Source organism: Helicoverpa armigera, chromosome 2 (genome assembly GCF_030705265.1).
Source record: "Helicoverpa armigera isolate CAAS_96S chromosome 2, ASM3070526v1, whole genome shotgun sequence".
Classification (NCBI taxonomy): Eukaryota; Metazoa; Arthropoda; class Insecta; order Lepidoptera; family Noctuidae; genus Helicoverpa; species Helicoverpa armigera.
Window position 1 is genome coordinate 1586957 of NC_087121.1, and position 26321 is coordinate 1613277.

At 34.8% G+C, this 26321-nt stretch overlaps 1 protein-coding gene across 2 annotated transcripts in view; it reads left to right on the forward strand.

The window, feature by feature from the left end:
* The window catches only part of LOC110376508 (monocarboxylate transporter 14), a 51668-nt gene that overhangs the window by 16589 nt on the left and 8758 nt on the right, over positions 1-26321 (forward strand). For both annotated transcript variants that reach the window (XM_064042572.1, XM_064042581.1), the window contains exon 2: positions 1766-1804. The gene's annotated coding sequence lies outside the window, so the exon portion shown is untranslated. The remainder of the gene's footprint in view (positions 1-1765; positions 1805-26321) is intronic.

Consider the following 26321-nt stretch of genomic DNA (forward strand, 5'->3'; position numbering starts at 1 on the left):
CCGCGTGCAAAACTGATTATGCCGCCCTACAACTACATACTTTTGACAAAACATATATATAAGGGGGGGGGGGACCCAGGGGGTCCGGACTTTTTATTTACTTGAAATGTTCAGAGTAACCTAAGCAGTCCTGGGTTAGCCCATAAGCAACCTAAGCAATTGCTTAGGGCATCAATGCAGTGCAATCATTACCCAAGTGGCCCCTATGTATTGAAAGATTATGATTAACTTAAACTTACGCACTTAAATAATATCTATAACAATGTTTAAAGTCAGTAAAATATGTTATTTGGTGGGTTTCCCGTTGAAAAGTCAAGTGACAAGACACCTTGCATATGTAAGGAAGCGCGAGCGGAGCGAGCGCGAAAATTTTTTAATCTAAGGACACATAACAAATAAAAAACATTGTAAATTAACAAAGCAAAGTCAAAAAGTAAGATATGCACAGAAGTGAAGTGCAAAAGCCGCGAGCGAAGCGAGCTCGATTTTTTCCTTAGAGTTTTCATGAAGTAAACATATCATAAAAAGCCATAACGGACGTGCGTGAAAAATGTTTTTTCGGAATTGAATGCCTCAACAATTAAATAAAGATAAAATGCTATATCTGACATGGAGTCGCGAACGCAGCGAGCGCGAATTTTTTTGGGGATGCAAAGGGTGAAACAGTCAAAATTGATAGGAGACGACCAAAGCTAGGGCGGCTTTTTCTGAAATTTTATTGTTTTTTTTTTGCCGCCCCCTAAATAGCATTTGCCCCACGCTACGCCACTTGATCTTAAATCGTATTTTTTAGAATCTTTAATTTTGAAAATGTCTTTTCAACAGATGTACAGAACTGAAACCGGCAGTGTAAGTAATATTCTTAGCGCTATTGCTGTGTTCGGAAATATAGAAATCGAATCATTAGTAAAAAGATATTGTATTTTTTAAATATTACGTGATAACTCGCTAGATTTGCCGCCCCCTAGGACGTGCCGCCCGCGTGCTGTGCACGCGCTGCACGCCCGCTTACGGCGGGCCTGAAGATGATGGCCTCAGGCATAGATCTTTTTGGTCGTGACATAGGAACTGATCGAAAAACTAGGTAATAGGACATTTACATAATCAAAGATAATTGGTATATGTAATTACATTGAATTCATATCGAGTTTCCTAAGTTATGACGCTTATATTAAGATATATTTATGCACAAACATGCCACATCAATATGTTTTAGTGTTCATCGTGAATGCACATAAAGCATAATGATAAGAGAACAATTAGTTATTGTCGTTGTTCGCGATATGTACGACTTTTTACCTCATTATTTATATACGATAAAAGACGTATGTACTATTGTTATGTATTAATAATTTATTTTATGTGTGAAGTACTAATACATACCTATTTGGAATCTTTTTTTTAATTTGTTTGTGAAAGGCTCGCGTTACCCACCGGTAATAGATTGGAACCGAAAATATTTTGCCTGGAACTAACTTAATCATTTATAATATAAACATTCTCCCAGGTTGTGTAGGTATTAGAAAACAACTAACAAACAACTTTTCTTTTGATTTGGTGAATCAACAGATAACCCCTCACGCTTTGGGTGCAAGAGGGAGTGTCAGATTTACTGACTAAATTCCACCATGTTCGTTTTGGAGCCCATTATGTAACAATTCAATATTCAGGAAATACCTGAAACCACGTCATACATACATATTTCGACACACTGATACTGAAATTCCTAGAAAAAAAGGTTTTATGTTCTATTTTTTATTTGCAGGTTCAATCCCGTCTTGTTCCTGAATACTGGGACATCTAGGTATGTTAACCTACCATTTTAGTAGAATCTCATTACTTGGCAACACTCAATGGCACTTTTATGTTGAAATTAGTTCCTTTAGTTGAAATGTCAACTTAATTGCAATTGATTATTATGAGTATCATTATGTAAGTAAATTATATTCATATGAGGAAAACCTATAAATATAAATGAGTAAGGAACTTAGGTATTGAATGAAACCTAGTTTCTAGGTAGGTACTTCTATCGTTGAAGACAAATGCCAAGTTACAATGTTTTACCATTCAACGAAAACTATTGAAAGATTCACAAAAATGTCAACGTTTTGTACAGTACTTAAATAAAAATACCTATAATACCAAATGCGTAAAACAAACTATTAGGAAAAAAGTGTAAATTAACGTAACGTGCAAAATCTTTTCTGTTATTTCTTTCAAAGTTGCCAGCACAAATAAAAACAAATTCTACTCCTTAATTGGAATATAGCGCCAATGAAGCCGCTCCTACAATCGCCGATTATACGATGATGGATGAGAACTTTATGGGCCATAATCTATGGCCATATGACCATGAAATGAACGCTTTTATTTACCATCAATAGCATTCATTGCTTTATTATTTTTCTTTTATCTTTAATAAAATAAGAGGTTATTTTAGTTTGTTTGTTTTCTCAAAGGCTAACTACAGAACCTATATGAAAAATTCTTTGACTGTTGAAAAGCTACACTCTTCCTGAGCAACAGGCTATATTTTATTCCGGTACGGGCAGTAGTTCCCACCCAATCTGATGTGTGTGGTTCTTCGTTACTAGTATTCTTTGCCTAGCTCCAAAAAGTACGTCAAGTAATCCCCAATTGACCAGCTTTTTCAACTCATCTACCTACTTATCGTTCGTAATTGAAATCACAAATTCAATACACACGAAGTAGAATTAGTTACAGACGTATACTCATATAAGTAAGACAAGCGTTTAGAAACCAATTCCACGCAATTCAAATTGAAACGATTTGCCGCAGTCTTTCATAATTCCTTATGCTTTGTGACACTAATTTCAAGTTAGACAATGTTATTGTGAGATTGTTTAGACTGTCAACGGAAGATGTATGAGTGGCCTTTATTCAATTATCTGTTTTTATATTTTGTGAGGATTTGACGAATATCGTTGTAACTTTTTGGTTTCGAATGGACGGCTATAGTTATTTGTTAAAATGGAAACATATACTCAGAATGCTAGCTCGTACTCGTCGAACTTGCCTTTCTGATTGGACTCTTTTCTTTGATAAATCAAACTGTAAGAAAAGTGTATTTCACTTAGGATTTGATTTAATGCCTATAATATAATTCATAATATTCTGGATCGCTATTGGTTCCTGTTTTCTTGTTACCATCAACTATAGACCACTCCTCTATATTTGTGTCAGAAACAAATGTTTCTACTCACATAACAGCTTTTAACGACAAGACAATTTGACATACACACACTTAGCAACGTACCTACATCTACAAGTGATGTATTCAGAAAGTTCTGGAAAGTAACTGTAGCCGTTAATTGAATGGAGTTGGATCAATTCCGTCTGGATCACTCTGCGCACTAACAAACGTTTATTGTTACTATTACAATTTAGGGATGGCGCTACTGTCGGTGGCTTTTAACTAGAATTGCTTTAGCTTAAGATAGTGAATCTAAATGGAATGGTGTGTATTGTTATAACCACGTATGTTACTTTGGGGTCAATATTATGAGTTCTGGTTATAATATTATATCATTGACCTTTTTTAATCGCTGAGTTGCTACGTTGATATCCACTTATTCCAGTTGACTAATTATTATGTTTTACTTAAATAGTGGACGGCTTTTTGTTCACCATTTAATAAGCATTTCATACAACCAAACATTATTGAACAGACTTTTTAAGAATTCCTTAGGATTGAGAAGCCCTTATAAATGCACGATAAGCAAAAAACCATTCGAAAGATAGTATAGCAAAAACATTTCACTTCGAAAACGCTTCAGCACAGCCCTACACAATATTCTAATTGAACAATTGGTAGAGGCAGTCAAATGGACGCCTTTGCCTCATAAAAATAGAATAACATCTGATCGTAGACATGTGTTGGCCTTCAGTTTCTCAGAATGTAAAGTCTATGGTTTTACCTCTTATTTGTATTTCGAGGAAATTCGTTTTACCGCCGTTTCTTATCTTGTTGATAACTATAATATGAAATAGGCTATGTTAAGAATTTATGATGGTTTAAATCCAGACACGCAAAATTACTCAAATACAAAAAATCTTTCTTCTTTCTTTGCCTCGTTTCAGTCGAAAGAGGTTCGCCAATTTTCACGGTTTTCCACAACTAGCGTTCTTTTTCCAATTCTGTCGATTTTTGCGCAAACTTAAATAAACGATTATTCAACATATCATATCAACTTGTATTTTTTCAATAAACGTAAACTGTCATAAGTGCTTTTATACGACTTTTGTAAAAAAGAAAATGGGAACAGTTTGACATTAGGAGTCTCTTGAGACATAAAATATGTAGACGTTACTTGTCAGACACGCTAAATATGAGACACCCATGTGTCTTCGGGACTTATGAGTGATTGGCACAATTGATATTTTAGCCACAGTTGGTTTATCGTTAATTGGATGGATTGCTCACTTAATTAACAGTCTGGATTCTTCATTGCTTTAAATCTGATACAGTTTAAAGGCTTTGTTTTGGCAAAGCTATGTATCAATACTTTAATTGATGTAGAATTTTAAGTAATGTAAATTATGGGTATGTTTCATATAAAAAAAAATACATTGAAACCCAGAATACATAACGTCTTTTAAGTAGTAGAAAGTTTTCCGTAATGAGCTTTTCAGTGTGAAGTTCACATTGAAAAATATTTATGTACTAAGTTCATATAATGACTGGTAAAAACGTTAATTTCTAAAGTTTCTTGTTTATAGCAACTGAGCATGGGTACATAATATGATAGTGTTTATTTTCCAGAACAATGCCTCGTTGTCCTAGGCAGGCATGTGTTGAAATGCTTAGACGATTTGCTGTCAAACCTTCATTGTTCGTTGGACTGTGGCTCCATCTTTGTGAACAACAACAGTGGTATAGGAAACATGCTCACATTTCATAAATTGATTAGGTTTTCCCTGAACTTCATGTTGGACATGCAATTTACCCTTACGTAACTTATGTCTTAATCAGTCTTTATCTGTGATCAAACTTAATCCCATAGAAAGGTACTGAATTCACTAAATTAGGTAGTTTTTGATTGAAAACTTTGTATTAATTTCGGTCCCCAGCTGCTGTGTCTTTAGAAGACAGCATATACCTATTTGTTAAACTATTTAATTAACACAGGGAGGAACCTCCATAAAATAACTCATACGATAGTAAAAATAGGTTGTACTTGGTAGAGAATAGAAACAGGGCTAACCGACCAAAGGGTGCGCCTGAAGTATGCAAGTATTATTGGCTCCAATGAAAAATTTTACAGCTGCTATGCATGCATAAAATATGTATTTATGAAAGGGTGGAGTAACCTAAGTCAAACTAAGCTTCATAACACTCTTAGGCAACTGAGATAAGACACATAATCGTTTGTATAATTTTACCATTTCTTTCCTAGAATATCTGTATTAGCATAACTGAGATTAATACACTAGTCTCATGAATAAAGCTAACCTTAATGAATAAACATTATGGGCAATAAACTGCGAATAGTTACTTCGTCATGTTTCCAGTAATTAAACGTTCATGTTATGCAAATAGAATTTGTAAAAGCAGTACGTATAGGTACTAATGTATCTCAAGTTATGATAGTACTAGCTTCTGCCAGCGGTTTCACCCGCATCCCGTGGGAACCTCGGCACGAACCCGGATATAAAGTAGCCTGTAGCCTTCCTCGATAAATGGACTATCTAACACTGAAAGAATTTTTCAAATCGGACCAGTACCTAGTTCCTGATATTAGCGCGTTCAAGCAAACAAACGAACAAACTCTCCAGCTTTGTAATTTAGTATACATAATTTGATTAGCCATAGTTAGTGCAATAGTATTTATTTTTTCCTATAGAAAATAACCTTAACATAGGTTACAGGAAAAAATAAAATAGGTACCTACAAATATTTTGCATATTTGTCGCATTTGTAAGTTACTACATAATGAAACGTTACTAGTTTACCTATATTATATAGGAGGTATGGGATTAAAAGAAATAATATACTAATTTGATATTGAAATATTTATTCTATACTTTAAATGGTACTTGGAAGCAATACGTCCGTCTAACAAGATCCCGTGACGCAGTGTGTGTAGAGTTAAATAAACAGTAGATTGTTCAGATAGAACAAAGAACAATGTTATCGAAAGTTAGGGGTATTAGTTTTTGCTTTATATAATCCAACACGCCCCCTCAAAAATTAATCCCTAACTTTTAGTCATTCGTTAGTTTACTATACAGTATCTAGTCTACAATTCAACATTACAAAGTGAATACCAACTTATAAATACGACGTAACATATTATACTTCCAAGTAAGGTCTGGGACAACTGTACAATAATGGTCCAACATTTGCTGCACAGGATCAGGGAAAACCCAGAAAAACCTGATCAGACCATTTCATAATGAAATTGTACTTAAATTAAAACTTATTCTATACCCAATCCTTTTCTCAGTCTTATAAAAGACACGACTGGTAAAGGTTTTGTCAACAAGTCTGCCAACTGGTTACCTGTGGAAATATAATTTAATTTTATTACATTTTTCTCAACTTGTTCTCTAGAGAAATGATATTTTATATCTATGTGTTTGGACCTTTTATGACTTGTTGGATTATTAGCTATGCTAATACATCCGTTATTATCTTCATATAAAATAATGGGCTTATTAATTTTTAAGTTTATGCTTTCTGCCAGAGACTTAAGCCATAATGCTTCTTTAACAGCTTCATATAAAGCCATATATTCGGATTCAGTAGACGAGACCGCTACTGATGTTTGTCTCTTTGTACACCATGTAATTGTATTTTGATCAAATAATTTAAACACATATCCAGTAGTGCTTTTCCTATCATTACAATCGTGGCCACCCCAATCTGAGTCGACATATCCACTTAGGATGTTATTGTAATTATTTCTTGTATATGTTAACTTCAAATCAATTGTGCCTTTGATATATCTTAAAACTCGCTTTAAGCATAACCACAATTCTTTATTGTTCTTATTTGTGTACCGACTTAAAATATTTACGCATGTACTTAAGTCCGGACGCGTACAAAGCATAATGTACATTAAACAACCGATCAGGTGACGGCATGGTGCGTCACACTTCTTATCAGCGTTAAGAGCTTCATAGTTTAATTTAAGCTCCATCGGTGTGTTTATAGGATTGCAATCACTCATATTAAATTTATTCAAAACGGTTTTAATGTAAGCACTTTGGTCTAAAGTAATTTTATCATGGTGTCTCTCTATTTTAATGCCCAAAAATAATTTGATATCGTGTAAGTCGGTCATTTCGAATTTAGTCATTAAATATGCTTTGAAATTATTCATTGTTTGCAAATCTGCACATGCTATAACTAAATCATCGACGTACAAGATTACGTAAATATTTTTAGAAATGTCTCCTTTACCTTTCATATATATACACCTATCTACTGGGGAGTTCTGAAAACCTATTTCTTTGAGACATTGTTCAAATGTTTCGTACCAACATCTAGCTGATTGTTTTAAGCCATAAAGAGCTTTGTTTAATTTGCATACGTAATTATCTTTACATTTTACACCTTCAGGAACTTTCATGTAGATTTCTTCCTTTAGTGTACCATTTAGAAATGCTGTTTTACATCCATATGATGAATCAGTAAATTATATTGATTTGCGTAGCTAATTAAGAATCTAAAGCTTGCTATTCTAGCAACTGGTGCAAATGTTTCATTATAATCACTAAGATATTCTTGACTGAAACCTCTAGCGACAAGACGTGCCTTATATCTTGAAGGTTGACCTGAAACGTCATTTTTAATAGTGAATATCCATTTACAGTCTACAATATTTTTATTTAATGGTTTTGGTACTAATGTCCATGTATTATTTTTCTTAAGAGAATTGAGTTCTTCTCTGACTGCTTTTTCCCACTGATTCCTATCGTTCAGAGATTTAATTTCATTTAATGATTTTGGTATATTACTTGTGATGGATAACGCACTATAGACATCATAGTCATTTTCATTATATGATTTACGCGAACATGTTTTCAGTCTTTCACTTCTTCGTAAATTTAAAATTCATCAGGTTTATCCTGATTTTTGTGTTTCAAACTACTCTCAGATTCATTTTCAGGTTCATTCGGTATTTCATGACTACCGATTTTTCGAATTTTACTTGTACTGCATTCATCAGATTGAGAGCTATCTGATTTAGGGCCAGAACTATGAGACTTATAAGACACTGATTTTGTTACGGAGTCATTATCAGTTTCGTCTTGGGAATATGTATTATTACTCCGTTCAGGTCGTAATGAAGGCCTAGATTCGATAAAATTAGTCTCATCAATTACAACGTCCCTTACAGTTTCATATTTTTCGAATTCTGTATTCCAAACTTTATAACCATTGGGTTCATAACCTACCAGTATTCCTTTCCACGACCTATTGTCAAATTTGTTTTACTGGTTTTATTATGAACATATACAGTTGAACCGAAAACTCTGAGATTTTTAACGCTTGGTTTCCTATCATGCCACATCTCGTATGGTGTCTTTGATTGACTTAAAGCTTTCGTAGGCGTAATATTTATTAAATAAACTGCAGTTAAAACTGCATTTCCCCAAAACGTTTTGATGCTTTAGTGCCATTTAACATAGCACGAGCTTTTTCTGTTATTGTGCGAACCATACGTTCTGCAACACCATTTAACTGTGGGGTCCTAGGAACTGTTAAATGATAGCTTATGCCTCTTTCTCTACAGTAGTTTTTCATTTCGGTGGATAAGTATTCACCACCGTTATCACTATAAAGATTTACTACTTTGAAATTGAATTTAGCCTCACTTTTAGCGACATAGTCTTTAAAAGCTGTAAACACTTCTGATTTGTAAGTTAACATATACACCACACAATAATGTGTGTATTCATCAACAAATAAAACAAAATAATTTCTGTTATCTATTGTTGGAGGTGTTATAGGACCACAAACATCTGAATGCACAATAAACAGAGGGCGTTTAATGTAACTTTTGTCTTTAACTTTATTAAAAGGCAGGCGAGTCTGCTTCCCATTTATGCATGCTTCACACAACTTATCATTTGGAGTTACGGTATTTATTTCATCTAAGTCATCAATCATATTATGACATTTTAACTGCAGGAATTTAGTTTTACTTATATGTCCTAGGCGTTGATGCCATAATTCATATTTATTTTCATTAACATAACATGCTTGGGAAGCGGATTCCCCTTTTATTACTGGTATTTTAAACTCTAGAACTATAAGATTATTCAATGTCTTACCTTTCATGATGATTTTACCTTCCTTTGTAATTTGTGTGCCTTTGTCATCAAATATTATGGTGAATCCTGCTTGCTGCATCTTTGATACCGATATTAAATTATATGGTACTTCGGCACAGAACAATACATTTGTAAGTATTCCTTGCACTCCTGTTTGACTGATAAGATTTATGTTTCCCCTTTTAGTTGCTGAAATAAATGTATTGTTTTTAGCTACTGAAATTTTTAAAGGAGGATTTAAACATTCAAACGATGTGAAGAGATCATCTCTATTTGTGATGTGATCAGACGCTCCTGAATCTAATAGGAATTTAATTGTCGAGTGGTCTTTTTCATAATGGTATGCGCTTGTCATGAACGCAAATCCTGAAAAAGAAGAATTCGAGGTCGTTCCCTCTTGCAGGGCAATAGTTTGGACTTGTCTTGTCCTTTCTGGGGCATTGTTTTGTATATTTGTCTGTCTTTTGAAATAGAAACAATCCTGTTTCTTGTGTCCTTTGCGTCCACAGTAATGACATTTCACAAATTTTTGTTTGTTTGTTTTCTTGAATGTTGTATTCTTCAAATAGTTTTGTTTTGTGCGATTGTATCTGTTTTATTATATTTTTCTTCAACATGGAGTATCTTTAAACTGGTATCACGACTCTCGTTTTTAATTTTACTTCGTGATCTAATAGTCTAGTTTTACAAAACCGAGAGTGATATTTTCTTCAGATAGTGTCTCAATTGCAGTGATAACGCCATCATATGTATTCGGGAGAGTAAGTAATAAATGAGCTACTTTGTCCGTTTCCTCTAATTTAGCTCCAGCAGCTGATAATTCTGTCAGCAGATCGTCAAATGTTGAGAAGTGTTTGATCAAGGGTATATCGGCTTTTAATTTTAATCCCAATAATTGTTTTCTCAGCGCTAATTGAGTTGCTACACTTTTCCTTTCATAGATCGCGTCAAAATGTTTAAAACTGCTTGAGCAGTCCCATTTTCATTAATATAATTAAGATATGAGTCCGCCAAATATTCGACTATAATACTTTTGGCTGCCTTATTATTCTTTTCCCACTCAGCGGATCGCGTTCCAGGAATTTCTTCGTCAATAACACTGAGCAAGTTTAACTCTGAAAGCAGTGTACGAATTCTAAATTTCCATACACTGTACTTTTCTCCATTAAAAGGCTTAATGTTTCTTTTCACTTTTTCATTGTCACAACTTTATTTTTATTTACAACTATGCACTTTACTGTCACTACGCACTACTGAATGTTCTCACTACTAAATGTCCTTTTTCGCACTGGGCCCATAACCTATAGGAGGTATGGGATTAAAAGAAATAATATACTAATTTGATATTGAAATATTTATTCTATACTTTAAATGGTACTTGGAAGCAATACGTCCGTCTAACAAGATCCCGTGACGCAGTGTGTGTAGAGTTAAATAAACAGTAGATTGTTCAGATAGAACAAAGAACAATGTTATCGAAAGTTAGGGGTATTAGTTTTTGCTTTATATAATCCAACATATTATTCAGAAAACCACACAAAATACCCAGTTATATTACCACTATTTCCTACAAATTATCCATGAATAGTGTCTATTACATTCACAGCTTGAATGCAAAGAAAATGAACTAGTGTAGGTATCTTTTTATGATTTTATTCAATTGAATATAATCAGAAGGGAACCATATTCACTTTGAGCTTGGTGGGAAGTGGCGTTATAGTAATTTATTTGTGTACTTATCAGCCGGAAAAATACGTCAAAACACTTTTTATCTCCTGGCAACTCTGACGCGTGTTACAAAAAAATATACGTTACTTTACGTCATATTGGACTACTATATACGCCGTTCCGTTTCACAAAATACAAACAGTGTCTCATAATAACTCGCCGTAAATCAGTGGAACTACGTAAAGCTGTGAAACCCACATTTTTGGTACATCTGACGGCACGGGCAGTCTCAAGGAGAAATTCGGAAATAGCTGAGACGCGACATGTGACGTCATTTGGCACTGCTGGTTCCAGCAAACATGAGATATCGCACGTGAGAGGAAACATGCGATGCCAATTTGTTTGTGGTACCAAAGTTTTATGTTTCAACTAGCTGTTGCCCGCAACTTCGTCTGCGTGGGCAAGTTTCATACAAACTTTCATCCCCTATTTTATATATTTAGATTTTATCCCCTTGGGGGTAGAATTGATCAAAATCCTTTCTTAGCGGATGCCTACGTCATAACATCTACCTGCATGCCAAATTTCAGCCCGATCCGTCCAGTGGTTTCAGCTGTGCGTTGATAGATCACTATGTCAGTCAGTCAGTCAGTCACCTTTGAGTTTTATATATTTAGATGTTGATTTGTTTGTGTCGATAGTGTGCCATAGAGTATGAAGGAGGAACAAAACTTTTTACTAGTCACACTACCTTTTCGTTGTGTCTGGGAGTTCAAATATGGATCGTTAAGGAAAAATCATCAAATAATGCTTCTTGATTAGAAAAAGGAGTGAGATGAAGCCCTATGCCATTGAATTGACAAGTATCAAGTATGATATTGGTTTCTCATAAGTATATAAAGGAAACTGGTTATTTATTTGCTTTCTAAAGCAACATGGTTAGAGTCTTTTATTGAAAGTTGATTGCGGCTTTGCTATGATGTGATGAGACAGGTATAGTACTGTTACAAGAAGAGGTTTATCTAGTATAGTTCTCGCCATACTTTGGGCCTCATTGCCTCTCTTCGCTATTACTTTAATATTTAAGTACTGGAAATATCTGGGAAATTGCAGTATACAACTCTTTAGTCGGTTTTCCAAACTGGAGCGGTGCAATGCAATCCTCTTGATTGATTGAATCGATTCTTGAACCAAGATCTATCATTGACTCTCATGTGCAATTGCTACGGAATTTTGATTCCGATTCCGTATTAATTTTTGTAAATTGTTATGATTCACATTTGTTTATTTACTTATCACACACCTCGAAAGTTCGCCTCAATCGTTTTTAAAGAATGATTGAAGATAAGTATTATTTTTATCTTCCTTGTGTTTTCGATAACTCTCGTTACCTAAGTCGCTTCGCTAAATTTAAAAAAGAATGTTCTAGCTATTTCACGTCTCATAATGTTTTGTAGGAGATTTTTTCAGCAATTTTTGTAGGAAAAATAATGGTGTCGTTGACATGCCTACGTATATCTTTTTATTGTTTGTGATCAAAATAAAAGGGTCTTACTAGGCATATTTTTGGTATTTAGCAAAATGAATTAAAGTGACTTTAAGTGTAGTTTCTTCCGTTGATTTTCTCGACTGGAAAGTTCTTCTGTCAGCTAAAATGTATGCCTATCTCGTGCCAAACGAAATAGGTTTTCGATGCTGGCAATACTCGTGCACTCTATGTGTCCGCAGCTATGATTTCTGACGTCGTTAACCCTATATTTTGCTTAAAATAACTGTTATTTATTATTTCTGGAATATTCTTGTCCTATTTACTTGTAGAATAACTTGTGACATATTGGTGTTCAATGTAGGTATTTAGACCAATCTGGTAATATATAATATAAAAATGAATCGCAAAATGTGTTGGTAAGGGCATAACTCAACAACGCCTGGACCAATTTGGCCAATTCTTTTTTTGTTGTGTTTGATATTGTCAGGAGAAGGTTCTTATGAAAAAAATAGGCTAAAGTAGAGAAGTCAGTTGACGGGAGCGAAGCCGCGGGCAAAAGTTAGTAATAGATAGATACACTTATTTATTTACTTGACAAAAGGTATTTACGTGACAAAGTATCCTTTAAGTCACGATGATCTTGCGAAATTGTAAATCTGAATGAACTTTAACAATAATAAGTTGTCAAAAAAACTTTATTTGCTCTGGTCTAGGAAACGGGAAATCCCACAAAAAATTGATTCGTAACGTTCAACGTTTGTTTTTATCTTCTAACGATCTTAGTTACGGATCATTTGAGGCGCTACCAAAACAGGTAAAAAATGTGTGAAAAAATTCGTCTGTCTGGCCGCCCAGTCGGTTTTGCGACGCGTACATAAATTCTTAACGTTTTAAAATAGATACAGTAGGTAGGCAGCGTAATATTATTCAGTAAGATTTATTTATTCTCTTACAGTTTTGTTTGAATAACAGTTTCAAATAAGTTTTAATTTGTAGCCAGATATCTGATTAAAATTGACAAGACAATATCCTCGACATTATCCAACAACCTAATTTTCCTATCGAATACAAGAAATGGATCAAATCTGAATAGATAATGCCAAGTATGGAAACGCCTTTATATAGTGTTGTGACAATAAATGTTTGCATCGGATATTTTTTTCTCCGAAGCGGATAATTGTTTTTTTATTTTTATTTCATTAGCATTTACCGACCGGTTCGTAGTTCTTGTTAAGACAATGGATTAGTAGTAAATAATTCTTATTCTTAAATGGTAATTACCACTGCTACAAGCAATCGATGAAAAATGAGGATAACACATACTTACGATATTTCCTAATTGCAGAATAATTAATAAAAGTATATAATATACCTATAGTGCATTGCCAAGCATATATTTTAGAAAAAATATATAAAATTATTCAGAGAACGGTTAACTATGAACATTTAAATCGAGGTCAGGCACAGTTTTTCCTAGATAGGTATTTTATTTATTGTATAAAATACGTGTCCTTTGTAAGGTCGACAGAGAATTGTACGTTGTAATTTATCGTTGTTTGTAATTTATTTGTAGTAGTGTCGTTTTCAAGTACTTGTGCACCACGGTATTTGAAATTATTTTTTCAATTTTTGCCTACAATTCTTTCATTTTGAAATGAATTTTATAGATTCGATATCATGTAGGACGGTAAAAATCCCTTCTTGCAGTTCTTGGCAGTTGGGTAAAGTGAAGAATACAGAACCTAAATGAATACCTAGGTACAGTCAACTTCAGGTCAGTGGTAACAGTTTTATAGGAAAATCGTACTTATTACTATTGAGTTAAGGTGCATGACAGTTACCACTGATGTGCGGTCTACCGTACTATCGCTATTTAATTTTAATTAAGTTTATGATATCTGTGGATATCTCGCTGGAAATTGTCGCATACTATCTTATTTAGGATTGGCACTTATTTACTCCTCTAGGATTAAACATTCTGAGGAAAATATTGACGGAACAGAAGAGCATCAACAACATATCTACCTACCTACGTTTGGTACACGTGGGGATAACCAAAAAAATATAGGTACTTTTGTACAAATTGCTTAGTCAAATACATAATGTAATTCTGTTCCGAAATTAGCAATTCTTGTTATTTCACACATCATTCATTTGTTTACTTAGGTATGATGTTTATCGTTTATATCCGTTTCGTGCTGTTTACAGAAACATGTAATTTGAATTTGTGTGATTATCAACAAAAACCAAACTTAAATGGGGAATTAATATTCAATGACATGATATTCTATTATATTCTGTGAAGTCTTACCAACCAGTTGTGGTGATCAGTCAGATAGGCAGTCGTTTACAACTAGACTCCACCAAAACAGTTTAGGAACTTTCTAGACATAATGAATTAGAAATTTAGAAGTAATCTCAGATATTTTCCTAATGCCTGTTACGTAAAATATATTATCTCTTGATAATCAAAAATTGTTTACTAATATTCTCACGTGACTCAATACCTTATCATGAAGTCAAATCGGTCAGCTACATCCCACCAAAAACATTAAATGTAAAAAAAAAGCCAATCCTCTACGCAATTCCTCCACCGTAAAAAGTTTTGAGATCGCATAGAAGCCAAGTCCTGTTCAACTTTATTTGTAATAATAAATCAATATTTTGTGACAATATCAATAGTTTCGTTCACTTTACAATAATATTGACTTGGCCATAAGCACAATACACTACAAATATAAAACAGCATATCTTGGAGAGGTGACAGTCAAACATGAAGTTTAATATCGCAGAATTAAATACTTTTAATTTATTCAATTGTTACTAAATGACCGACAGTCAGTATCATCCAACATCAATGAACTGCATGTGCTATGGCGCATGTTTAGTCTATAGTGATCTCAAATTCCAATCAGTCCATAATCAGTCCAATCGTAAAATTATGTCCATATAGAATTTATCAATTCAATGGTATTTACACATTATTTCAAGGAGCGACTTTTAACTTGTGCTCATGGCCAAGACAATATTATTGTAATGTGAACAAAACTATTGATATAGTCACAAAATATTGATTTATTATTACAAATAAAGTTGAACAGGACTTGGCTTCTATGCGATCTCAAAACTTTTTACGGTGGAGGAATTGCGTAGAGGATTGGCTTTTTTTTACATTTAATGTTTTTGGTGGGATCTAATTTATTTTTTGTAGGTCTCTTTCTTCTCTAAGTATATAACAAACTAAATATGTAGACCTAAAGTAGCACGTAAACAACATTTTTTTTTAAAGTAATTAAACAATTTCGAAATTGTCGAATTTTTTAATCGAATATCTTTTAGAATAAAAGAGATTTATTTCAGAGGTAGATGGCGCTATCACATGAAATTATTTTTTATTTTTTTAAGTCCTACTTATACCAAGCTATGTAACGAAACCATAGCGCGATTTAGACCAGGACAACGCCATCTGTCGAGCGAGCATGCAGTATTTATCGCACTGCATTAATATGAAAGATTTTATCATTATTCATTTCATTTAAACCTAGCTTTTTTATTCATACGTATGTATATTTAATCTATACTAATATTATAAAGAGGAAAACTTTGTTTGTTTGTTTGGTTGTAATGAATAGGCTCAAAAACTACTGGACCGTTTTTAAAAATTCTTTCACCATTCGAAAGCTACATTATCCACGAGTAACATAGGCTATATTTTATCCCGGTACGGGCAGTAGTTACCTCGGGATGCGGGTGAAACCGCGTGAAAACGGCTAGTACATAATAACAATACACCACACTACGTAACAATAAAACAAATAGTAACATTTTGTACATAAATAAATAACAAAGTTATCAATGCAGTCAAAATTCATACACAATGTTCTTGAAAAACCGCAAATATAAATTTGTTACCAATTTTTTTATTAAGTTTTAAGGTTTTTATAATTTTCCCTTTATATGTAGCTAATAACCTATCTTGGTGCCAAATTTGAAGGTTCTAAGTTTGCTAGAAGTACCTTAGACTTTTGATGATCGGTCAGTGAGTGAGTCAGTGACAAAATGGTGTAACTTTGATCGCTCATAACTCGTAAACTATTTATTCAAATGTCTTGTAATTTTGAGACTGAGCTTGTTGTAATACTTACTCTTGGTCGTCGAAAACTTAAACTCCTAGCTTTGTTCATATGGAAGATACAGAGGGCTGAAATAGCCGCGAAACGCTTCGAGAAAAGATGGTACGGCCGTGCCCGCTTTGCTCGAGTCTTGGCTGGGGCACTGCCGTGCCCTCAGATATATTGTCCGATAGTCATGTATTGTTATTGTAACATATCAAGTAAATGATGAATTACTTTTATCTTGGTCAATTGCATAACTGTGATTGTGATCTATTAGGTTATTGGCGCCTGTATAGGCAATGACCTTCATTTCTTTGATAGTCAAGCTACAAAAAAGGTTCGAGAACTCTCTTAGCTTCTGAGCGTGCAACGAACCTTCCTTGAATGATTAAGATTAAGATTAAGATTGAATTGAATTAATTGATGATTAAGATTGAAGAAGAGCAAGTCACAAAAACTGCACTGCTTATTCATAGAGGTTAAGGACAAAATAAGAACAAGGAATAAATTTTCCTAAGCATGATAATAAAAATACGGTTAAAGCACTGTTTGGACACTCATTTAGCTGTACCTGGCTATCCAAGCAAGCCCGGGCGCTCAAAAGATGATTCTCTCCATAAAAAAGCAAGCTTACACCACAGCAGGATGAAGTTCACAATTCGTGTCAACAGTCAATGATGCGTATTGCGTATTCCCAAGCGATTACCGCATACCGGTCGGCTACAGTCAAAACTGGAGCGGTTGGGATAGGCTCACAGCGGCCGACTCGGTAAACATCCTCATTTAGCGAATACGAGAAAATTGCTGTTTAGACCTGTTTGAGGTTTCTATCTTTTGAGAAAATCTCTTTAATTTAATGATAGGATTAAGTTTGAGGTTAATTGAAAGAGCATGGAGAAGTATTATATGCCGCCAAGTAGCAGAGCGATAGGTATGCTCATACTATTGAGAATGACTTTAAATAAGTATTTTATTCTATTCTATAGAAAAAATCTCCCTGTACTTTCTTTCTTATCGTTGCATGTAGGCGTACGTATCATGTAAAAATAGCTGATGCTGTGGTAAAAATATAAGTTGGTCAGGTGGCAACGGAACTTTTTTCTCGAACTCGGGAACTTTTTTGTAGTAAATGCTCGTACCTAGACCTACATAATAGCCTTATTACATATGAAACCTTATTTTTTGGGATTTTTACTTCTCAAAAATGTGTATCTTTAATTCAATATAATTATAGGAAACATTGACCTCTTCTATCAGAATTCAAGTCCAAACAAACATCTGTTACCTGCAAACCGATAACTATGTCATATTGGGTAAGGTTAAGGCAGTCTACCAACACAGCTGGTTTATATCCACAACTGGAACAAAGTAAAAGTTCAACAAAACAAAACAGTCGACTCTTTAGGAATGTTTGCGTGGAATATTCCAGAATATCCAAAGGGTTTCTGAAGGCGCATAAAAAGTGATACAAACGTCAAACTTGAATTTAGAATGTTGTCCTTTTTTGGGGTTCGATTTTTGAATTGTTTTCTTTTGTTTCATCTGCGGATTTTCGGATACACAGTTTGCGTGTTTTCCCTTCACTATGGCCGGCAGTATTTTTTAATTGTGTATTTTTATCCGCATAAAATGTTTTTCTTTTCAATGACTTCATGATGCATGGGCTCTGTATGTATGTCAGGTACTTTTGTATATTTATCGCGTTTCTGCAAGGTACTTAAGTACAAGGTACTGGATCCTATATCACAAAATAGAACAGAAGTCAATCTCATGTATGTACTTCACTTTTCATGCCTAAACTCGGCGGTCGCGCTAGGGTTGTCAACTTTTTTATGCGCATAAAACTAACGTGGTAGTGTTACTCGTATCTAATTATTTGATTTATTGTTGAGAATAAAACAGGAAAAATGAAATATAAACCAATAATAATAAAAAAATTAATGTGGCATACAAGAGGTTAATAAACACTTTCAACGGAAATTCGTTTGGACGAGATACCGTACTTTTTCAGAAACCGCAATTAATAATTTTGTTATTCATACATATATACTTACCCTACTCTTTACTTGTGAAAAAAATATTTTTGTATGTAATGAGTTGCTACAGTCCCTGATCCAAGCTTGTTTCTACCTACAGAAAGCTTGATGTGCGAGTCCGACTCGCACTTGACCGGTTTTATTTCGTCTACCTTACAACATACTCTCGCCATGATCACAAAAAATGTCAACTCCTACTAGCAATAATCTTTAAAGGTAGGTAGGTAGGTTCTCCTGGGTCGACACTAGCAAAACTTATTACGGCATTGGGCCAGAGGCCGCCGCCCGGGGCGCTTACCTACCCACCTGACTGTACCTACCTACTGCGTTTATTAAACGAACCAACGAAATATGAGAAAATAAGTAGGTACATACTATAGGTAATACGGCAGGCTAAAAAAACGACAATTCACTGTTTATTGTTGTATAAAAACAACCGTCCACTGAACAATTATAATACGACTTTTTTGTTGCTCCATTATTACTTTTTCTTTTGTTATTAAAATTAAAAATATTACAGTCAAATTACAGTTAGGTAGGTATCATAACGCGTGCACATTTATATACCTTGTGAGTGACGCGCGTATCTCAAGAAAGCGGCAGCCGCGCTCGCACTGTTTTGAGTTGTTTTGAGACAGCGCGTCTGTGAACACGCACACATAGACACCTATGTCTGCGTGACTCGAACGCGCTTTGTATGTAGATTGACTTCTGTACCTATGTATTTTGTGCCTATATCGAGTGATGCAGTCACCCTATTGTCCTTCTGTGACGTCAGTGTTGCCACTTTAACGATCTCATTGATTACCATAATGTTGACGGCAGACTTGTACCTTGTTCCTACAAATAATTATACTAAAATAAACAAATAGTACTTATGTTGTTTTGTTTGTTGCAAAATCCTTGTCTCAATAAAAAGGAATAAACATTTGCCCATCCTAAAAGATTTTATCGTCGCCATTACTAGAAGGTATGAAAGATGGTCATATTATGAAAGTCACCACTTGAGCGTCAAGCCATAAGTAAAACTTAACATTCTCATTAATTGTGTAAGTGCTAATTTAAGTAAATAATTGGACTTTAAGATTAGCTGAGTTCCCAAGACAAATAAAGAGACCATACGATTTTAAACGAGAAACTAAAGCTCCATAAATAGCCCCATAAATATGTATCCAGTCTATCAATTCCTAGAGTTAAAAGCCAGTCTGTCTTCATGCAAATGTCCTGAGTGAGATATGTATCAGTGATCGGGGATAAACCCGGTACTCCTTCCCATGGGAAACTGCACGGCGACAGACTGACGAGACGATTTGCACGCTGGTTGCATGTTGGTGCATCGTGGGTACTAAACAGAGATATATGGATAGCTTTGTGAAGGATATGTGTTTCAATAAAAATGTCTGTGTGGGGAAGATATATAGTAATTGAAGAAACTTTAGCTACTGTTTATTAATAGCTATACAGAACTGGTTGTAATATTTTTACGCAAAGCTGCTTTAAATAATGAATCGATTTAAAATACCATAAAAATAGGATGCGTTTTAATTATTAAAAAAATAATTTATGAATTATGTAGTGTAGTTGAAAAAATGGGCCGCTTAGGCTTAGTAGAGAACATTAATTAACAAAAAGATTATAGTTATTGAAAGAATATGAGCTGTTTCTCCTCGAGCGCAAGACATTTTTTCTTTATTCTGGAACGCAGCCAATTAAGGTAAACGTACCAATAGTCGTCGGATTTCGGGAATCACTGACTTTGAAGCGCTACTGTGTGTTAAATATTCACTTATAATACCACAAGAGCTTCAAAATTATCGGGTATTTCCCGATAGGTTAGTCGTCAAGTTTTCCAGGAAAAATCACTCGCGCTTCGCGCTCGTGATTTTTTAACCTGAAAAACTTGACTCCTTCATTTGTTTGCAGGGAACCTTGAGGGAAATGCCAGAGAATTTTGAAGCTCGTGTGGTATTCGGGGGATTATTTTTCCGTCCCAAATGTCGGCCACAACCTGTCAGTTTGACATAGCAACGACCAGAGAAAATATTCAAAAAATTATCAGTATAATACCATGTAGGTTGTACCACGTGACGTCGAATGGTGCAATTCTATTGGTCGATATTTGGGTCGGAAAAATAATCAATAGAAAATGAAAATTTTTGCATGACGTGATAGAGTATTTATTCATTATTCTAATTAACTAATGTTTTTTTAATCATTTTGATGGGTTTATATACTTATTAAGGCAAAAGTAAAAAAAGGGCGATTTGTACCAATAGTCGTCTGATTTGCACGGATACTCGTCAAATTATCCCAGTACTCGTCAACTTTTAATGCTAATGTAAACTCTCTGCTCTTGAACATAAGGTTCAAGTTATGTACATTTTTTTTGTGCTTGAATTTGTTAAGCATACTTGTGCTTTTGAAAAATTAGGTAGGTAGATAGATAAAAAACCAAATTCCTATTTAGAATAGCAGGTCATAATCTGTTAGAAGAGCAGGTATTCAATAAAACAGATATATGGTTGCATTTTAATTTATATTCCTATCTATCAAACGCTTGGAAATGTAAAAACCAGACTATAAAATATCTATACTTAATATTATAAAGCTGAAGAGTTTGTTTGTTTGTTTGAACGCGCTAATCTCAGGAACTACTGGTCCGATTTGAAAATTTCTTTCAGTGTTAGATAGCCCATTTATCGAGAAAGGCTATATGCTACTTTTTATCGGTACGGGAAGTAGTTCCCACGGGATGCGGGTGAAACCGCTGGCAGAAGCTAGTATGTTATATTTTTAATCTGCATATGTAGCACGAGTAAAATAATTACTTTTAAAATATTTAAATTGTAAAATAAAATAATTAGTATTCACAAAAAATAAAAGCCACATTCATTTATATAGCTTTCCGCGAAATAATGACTAACATTCATAGATATGTAGGTAAGGTTGTCATTCATCAAAACTTCTGAACTGCTTAGCGCATGCTAAGTACCATTTGCAAAAATCTCTTTAGACAGTTTAAACTGTCTACTGTCTTAAAGGTATCAATCGAAAAATAAAATACGATTAGGTACAACTAACCGTTCAAACCCAATAATAATAATATCTAATAAGGGCATCTGAGGTGGATGACGGGTAGTAGCGACCCCGCAGGGCTATATATCCGAGTGCTCCGGAGAGAGTATACCGTCCCCCATCTCCGGCCTGCCGGAGTGAAGGTCTCCCGCCTCTTGGCTTGCCTTCATTGGCCGACCAGAGTGCAGTCGCTAGAGCAGGGTTAGCAGCCCTGCTGGGAGGGTAGGTGCCTCGTGGTAAGTGGCGAGTGGGCCGATGATGCTGGACCCACAGGGAGCGCGTGATCTGCGTTTAAAGTCCGCCGAGGTAGCCTCACCCTTCAGCCGCTCATATACCTGTTGCCCTCTTGTTGCGATTTAGCAACTGATTCCCGGGGGCCCAGTAAGTGAGGTGGCGAGTCTCCACCTGCCATTTTAACATGTATTTTATACATTGTCATTTGCAGGTGCCATAGTTCCTCATCATCATCATCCTCCGAGCCTTTTTTCACAACTATGTTGGGGTCGGCTTCCATTCTAACCGGATTCAGCCGAGTACCAGTACTTTACAACTGCCTATCTGACCTCCTCAACCCAGTTACCTAGGCAACCCAATACCCCTTGGTTAGACTGGTGTGAGACTTACTGGCTTTTGAACTGTAACGACTGCCAAGGATGTTCAAGAATAGCCGGGATCTACAGTTTAACGTGCCATTGCAACAGTCATTGGTGTCATTGCAGGATATACTTAGAAAGTACATACAAACTTAGAAAAGTGCGTTGGTACTTGCCTAACCTGGAATCGAACCCGCGCCCTCATACTTGAGAGGTTGATTCTTGGCCCACCGGGCCACCACGACTTTTTTTCCAGGTGCCATAGTTCCTTTAGTTTCCTATATCCTAATCCACTAACATCCCTCGCAACGCAATAGCCCAAGTAGTTTTCCTCCATAGTTAGCAATACTTTAGCACAGAACCGGAGATTGTCCTATCTATACATATAATAAAATGATAGGAAAGTCAAAACTGTACATTGAATATTTTTTTTAAAGAATACTTGGGAGGTGATCTATAATCGATTCTGAACCCAAATATGTAGTTTTTAGAATTTTTGTCTGTATGTCTGTTTATCTGTTTGTCTGTATGTTTGTCCCGGATAAACTCAAAAAGTACTGCATGGATTTAAGTCAAATTTTGCATGACTATTACCTGGGGGCCGCTTCAACACATAGGGTATATATTATCACGCTATCGCCTACGGGGGTTGAGCAATGAACGATTAAATAAACTAAATTGGAAATTCTATATTGCCCACGCAGACGAAGTCGCGGGCAACAGCTAGTAGTATATATACAGGGATAATCGTCGGTTTTGTGTCACCAATTGTGTTGTGTGTGGGCCCTTGATTTACAGCTTTTATGACTTTTAAAAGGCCCTCTTGCTTGTAGTTTCTTTCAGATCTGCTATTAAAATTACGATCATGCAATCACTAAATACAGACAATTTTAAATAAAAAAATCTTACTTAAGATTACTCTTTACCCATCAATATCGAATACGACAAGCAAAGAAGTGACAGCGATGGAAGCTATGTCATCTTAGTTTTAAAACTGATTTTAATATTTTTGCGTCAAAACTAGTTGAATGACATATTTATACAGGCGCTATTAAGGCACGTTAGGAAGACGCGGTACAATACGCGTGACGAAATGCAGTTATTTCGAACAAAAAGCATAGTGTAAGAACAGACAATTTTTGTTTGCCATAAATTGTAATCCAAGCGCAATAGAAACAAAGGCTAGTGCTAGACCTACTTGTACCCAAAGCGGTAGATCTTAATCAAATGGCGGAGGCCTACAGCGGCCAATATATACCTGAAAAAACACTCGTAGAAAGTGCATACTTATAGAAAACAGGGGATTTAACCATTAAGAAACATATTAATTTAATCGAATGACATGACTGTGTACGTGCATCTAGAACCAGCAGAGTAAAATTTACCCCTAAGAAAAAGCTTAAAAGAAACCCAGTTTTATGAACAAATGTAGTCTTAACCTTAAATATGTTTGTTCCAGACAGTTATCAATTTTGTAAAAGTCCCGATATTAGCTATTTATTCGCATTTTGTACTGTAAAACACAAAATATCCTCATTATGACGAGTTTAGGTGTAACTTTTGAGCATGTCCCAGTAGTCGTCATAATAATTGTAAAATTGACGGGTTTTGGGTCAAATGGGAGTTTTGAAGTACCAATAGATGTCACATTAAAAAAATATATCTTCTATGTTAAAAGTATTCCAAATTGCATAATACATCGCTAGCAAATAAACTTAACTATCTAATTAAACAAAAAAACATACCACAGACCCCACTGGAGTTATGTAAATCAAAAGACAAAACCACGTGCTGAGTTTCACTTTTGACAGCTGAACTTCACGAAAAAACGATTTTGTTAGGGCACACACGTTTAAAATAACATATCTTAGAAGCCGTGACTGTTAAAACCCCGTATTGTTATTTCAATTGTGCAATATATTATCAAGAATATGTTGATATATAAACCGGCCCATTTTAAGTTCAGTAGAAAATAATAATAAAAGTTTTAAGATTAATTGACGACTATTGGGTCATGACGACTTCACCCGCGTTTACCTTACTCACATTTTTTTATTCATATTTATATTTTTGATTTTTGAATAGTCGTGGTGGCCTGGTGGGCAAAGAATCAACCTCTGGAGTATGAGGGCGCGGGTTCGATTCCAGGTCAGGCAAGTACCAATGCAACTTTTCTAAGTTTGTATGTACTTTCTAAGTATATCTTAGACACCAATGACTGTGTTTCGGATGGCACGTTAAACTGTAGGTCCCGGCTGTCATTGAACATCCTTGACAGTCGTTACGGGTAGTCAGAAGCCAGTAAGTCTGACACCAGTCTAACCAAGGGGTATCGGGTTGCCCGGGTAACTGGGTTGAGAAGGTCAGATAGGCAGTCGCTTCTTGTAAAGCACTGGTACTCAGCTAAATCCGGTTAGACTGGAAGCCGACCCCAACATAGTTTGGGAAAAAGGCTAGGAGGATGATTTATATTTTTGATTTGTCTTACGTTATTAAAAAAAAATGGACGGATGTAGATCTGTTTTTAAAACACATTTGTATATTGTAGTTTTTACGAGATTGATAGAGGTTGGTCAAAAAAGTTTTGTTGAAAAATATGTATTTAGGTGCGCCAATGATTTATTTTTCCGTGAGCTTGTTATGAATTTTATTATTTTGTAATGGAAAAGTTTTGTGTTAGAAGCAAAACTGTGACAGAACTAAGAAATATTTGTCAATTACAATAATATTTTTTTCACTTCTTTTAATACATTTTTTTATGTTGCCATGCTCTAAAGTTTAAGCTAACCTGATACGGATACTTATTAGGTACCTATATCTTAATTTAAACATATATACCTATAGGTTTTTCTTCACTAGAATCGATTCTTCGATACCATTGACGGTGCAACTGCATTTAATTGGCAAGCTTTTCCATAAGGAGCATTGATTGATGACGTGCGTCCGCGCAGTTCGAAGAATTCAAACGATTGATTACATTGACGATTTCATTTCTCGTGAAATCGATTAATGGAAAACAATTGAAGACACTTCAAAACGTATTATTTACCTTGCAGTGTTGTCGTGGCAACACTTCATGTTCTCTACCTACGCCACTTTGACAACAATATTTTCATAATTTTATACCATAAAAATAAAGGTATTTATACGTAGCACTGCATAACAAAAACTCCATTCACCTGACTTAAAAATATTAGAAAAAATATTATATTGTTGGAAAAAAACACCGTAGGTAGGTAGTAAAAATACTAATAGGTAGTAAAAAACACCTACTTATTTGTATCGGGTCTTAATTAGATTAAGTAGATAGATACGGAATGCCAGCTAAGTTTATTTTGGGAATCGCGAAATCAAGGTCGAATCTTGTCACTAATGAATCGATTCACCTTGACCTCCGAGGCCGACTGTCAACTGTCTTTTGTAACACTTTCTGCTTTCATAGGTAATTAAAATTAATTAGTGGAAAATGGGCTTTTATGTACGCAAAATATCTTTAATGGAAAAGATGTAAAGTTACATGATATTGTTTTATAGAGTTTAACCAAGCCTGAGTGAGGTAGTAAAATTTAACCTAGAGTTATTGATATTAGGTCTATACTATAGCTAGGTACTAGTTTTTGAGTTCTTGTGCAAGAATAAAATATGAATGATTTATTAAAATTGCATTTTTATTCATTGAAACTGTTGTAGGTAATTGTAGTGGAAACATACTAACTGTTAGTATATCTCTTAATGAATTATTGTTATTGAACATTGTACATGTTGTACTCTTGTATGCTGTATCAAGTCTGACCTGGGAATTAATTTATGTGCAGGCGTTTTATCGTAAAACATTGAACATACACAAGTACCTAAGTACAGTCTAAACAGAAAGGAGTGATGAGTGAAAAATTTTGTATATTTTCAATATAGGCAGATGTTGGTAATAAAATCTTATAGCTAAAATTGGGAAGTAGCTGTTACCTAGAGCTTTAAATAAATTATGAGGACATGGACACACAAGTATTATAACACGCATCTCTGGAAACCTGACATACATTTG